This window comes from Ursus maritimus, unplaced genomic scaffold, assembly GCF_017311325.1.
Source record: "Ursus maritimus isolate PB19 unplaced genomic scaffold, ASM1731132v1 scaffold_31, whole genome shotgun sequence".
Taxonomy (NCBI): Eukaryota; Metazoa; Chordata; class Mammalia; order Carnivora; family Ursidae; genus Ursus; species Ursus maritimus.
In genome coordinates, this window is record NW_024425675.1 from 22532570 (window position 1) to 22536225 (window position 3656).

Sequence of the window (3656 nt, forward strand, 5' to 3'; positions counted from 1 at the left end):
TCGCATTTAGTCCCCGAAGGAGCTGCCGTGTGCAGATCTGAACACACACGAGTGAGGGCATCCCATTCCTGGCATCAAGTTACCGCAGTTCTGCTTTGGAGACCTGTCCTCCCGAACCAAACCAAATGGGCAGACTCTCTCAAGAAAGTTTTCTTTCCCCAGACTCTCTCAAGAAAGTTTTCTATGGCCAGGAGACTTTGCTTTCTGTCAGATTCTTTTTTTAACAGTAAACGTCTACCAGTTAAGGACTTGTTTAAATTTACACAACTTAAAGAATTTTTTGAAAAGTATGACATTTTTTTGGAGAGGGATGTGGGCATATATATTGTTTTATTTGAAGACTAAATGTTTTTGAGGAGCTGTCTAGTATTTGGAATCAGAAAAAGCTGTGGGCTTTTGTTTTGGTTGTTTGTTTTCGTTTATGAAACTTAACCCTTCTTGAGGCGCCTGTGGCTCAGTCGGTTAAGCATTTGCCTTCAGCTCAGGTTATGATCCCAAGGTCCTGGGATCGAGTCCTGCATTGGGCTCCCTGCTCAGTGGGGAGTCTGCTTCTCCCTCTCTCTCCGCCCCTCCCCCACTCGTGCTCTCTCACATGCGCACTCTGTCTCCGAAATAAATTAAATCTATAAAAGAAAATAAAAAGAAACTTACCCCTCCTAAGCTTCTCATGTGTCACAATAGAACACATGTAATAACATTTTAAAAGGTGTGAGTAGACTAATAAACTCCCTCTCGCAGCTTTATGTTCTTCCTCGTAAGGCGTTATCAGCGTGCCACGCCGACAGTGATACCACCTGCTTGTTAAGACTTGGGTCTGGGGATTGGGGTGTTCTCCTCCTGACCCAACCCAGTGCCCCACTTTGTGACACGGAGACTGTTGGTTTCCCTGTTTAAGTGTGAGTGGTAAGATGGGCATCATGACACCAGCCAGGATGATGTCCGCCACTCTGGGCAACTCAGAAAAAAGTTGCTGCACGAATGCAGAATGGAAAGGGAGCCCATGTTTAAAGGGTTTGCCCTCAGACGGCGTGGCAGAGCTTTACACAAACAAACAAAAAAAGAGCCCACGACTTCCTCACTCATGGGCTAGCGCCCGGGGCCAGATGTTTGGTGAGACAGGAAGTAGAGGGAACCAGCTCCAAGAAAGTGTGTGCTCTTGCAAGCTGCTGACTGGCCTGGCACCAAGGGACTGTCCCTGGCCACTTTGTGAAGATAGTTCCTCCCGGCTCCATGAATAACCTTGGGGTGAGGACCGGGGACCCCGGCGCTCAGGAGCTGGGTGTTGGAGGAAGATCACGTAGGCCTTTGCCACTGCTGACCCTTGCTGTGTTCCCAAGACCAGTGCTTCCTGGCCTTGTCCATCAGCGTGAGGCAGGCTCCCTGGGAAGCCACCTCTGTGGGACAGGGAGGGTCAGGTGGCCAGGTTCTGAGCGGGAGAGAGAGACAGAGACAGAGGGAGAGGTGTGTGCGTGTTGGCGGAGGGTCGGGCGGGGGGTAAGAGGGTGGTGTAAAAAATAAATAAATAGAAGAGTCCAAAAGAAAGGAATCAGGCTCTCTTCTCTCATTTAACTTAATTTTTATTTCAAAATTCAAAATTCTTTCGAAATTCTTTTCCTGATGCTTTGTTCCCAGCTGTCTCTTTCGCTCCGCTTCTTGCCTGATGTTCTGACTGTTCGCTTTGGTGTGCCCAGTTCCGTCGTTGGCTTGGCCCTTTGTCTGTTTTCCACGTTTGCTGCATTGATCCAGGCTTTTCTTTCTTTCTTTCTTCTTTTTTTTTTTCCCCCTCCTGCTGGTTCCTGCAGTTTCTAGAACATACTTTGCAGATAGCACTCTTCTCAGGCATTGGGTGAAAAGCTCTATTTTTTATAAGAGCATATTTTTCCCTTTCTCTTAAAAAAACCCTCTCTTAATCTCTGATTTCTAAAGTCTCATTGTTCATTTCCTCCTACATCGACTTCCACTATTATCCCCTTACCCTCACCGTGAGTTGCTTTCTCGGTAATGGCCTTATTGAGATATAATTCACATACCATACAATTCAGCTATTTAAAGCGCACCATTCAGTGGTTTTTGGTCTATTCACAGAGTTGTGTATCCATCACCACAAGCAATTTGAAATCATTTTCATTACCCCAAAAAGAAATCCTGCACCCATTGGCAGTCACTCCCCATTCGCCCTCTGCCCGGCCCCTGGCCACCCCTGTTCTGTTTTCTGTCTCTCTGGACTTGCCTACTCTATTTCACATAAGTGGAACCATTATGTAGCACTCGTCTGTTGTGACTGGCTTCTTCCACTTAGCCTATGTTTTCAAGTTTCCTCGAGACCGTAGTACACATCAGTACCTTGTTTTTATTGCCAACGCCCAGAGACGTCCTGTGTCCGTGTGGCATGGGTGAGGACAGGGCCAAGAGTCAGATGTGATGAAAAAGAACATGCATCACGTGGAAAAGAATGCAAAGTGACAGATTACTGAAATACAATGTGGAGCCTTTGCCAACGTGCCAACAAACCTTTTATCCTGAAAGCATATTGCGGACCATTAACTATGCCCTGGCAGAAGGTAGGACACCACCTCCGGAATGTAGGAGGGGCTCAGTCCAGAAAATTCTTTCCATGCAAATCTCAATGCTCCCGGCACCCTTCTCTTGTCCCTGTCTTCTGTCTTTCCTCTAGCCTTTCTGTGGAAGGGAGCAGCCGCGGTCTGCTTGGGACCACACGCCCGTGAGGTTGTGCCCATGTAAGGGTGTTTCTGTTCTGGTCTTGGTCGAGAAGGAGGGAAACGATTTCTTTATTGGGAATTTGAAAGGGCCGAAATGAGGAAGCATAGCTAGATTGAAAAATAAAAAAGAATGTTATCAAGTCAAAAGGAGATGATAAAAGGCCCAAGACATTGAGAGGAGAGAGCTGGGAGAGCAAATGGCGTTGAACATGGCAGGGACAGCCAGCTGGCCGGTGTGAACTTGGGTAGGTACGTGTGGAGAGGGAATCGAGGAAATGGTGTCTTGGGTTTCCCTCGTTACCCTGGCAGAGGTCAGAAACCTTCCCAGGGTCTCCAGCATAGCGCTCAGAGACAAAAACAGCTGACATGTGTGAAGTCAAGAATGATGAGCCATTGACGTGAATCGGCACCATAGGCTAAGAAAGGACTCTGTGAGCAGGGTGGGAACATTCCCTTGCAAAAGTATCTCAAACGTTATATTAATAGTTACAAAATCCAATACAGTTCAATATGATTAACTTGAATGTGGCTCCAAAACGTTCATAGAGGAGAAGAGAGAGAAAGGCCCTTGTAGAGCTCTGGGATGGCTGAAGTGTGAGGAATTTGAGTTTGGACTGGAGAGAAGTCAGAGTATGATTTACCCCGCCTCCCCGTCAGGCGATCTGCTGCTGTGAATTCTGAAAATCTGACACTCGGGCTCCTCCTGGAAAGCGCTGCTCTGTCTGTCATGTTCCCTGAAGATCCCGTGTGGTGTTGCTTCTGCTCCTTGAGTATCAGAGAGGGCAGGCCACAGCTCCGTGGCTTACAATCTGCCGTGACGCCGGAACCCAGGCAAGCACCCGCCCAGCTGGGAAGGAGCGGGCTCTGCTAACAGCCAGCACCGTGTGCAGAACTCGCTCCTTCACTCGAATACAGAACGAGCCGTGTCACCACCAG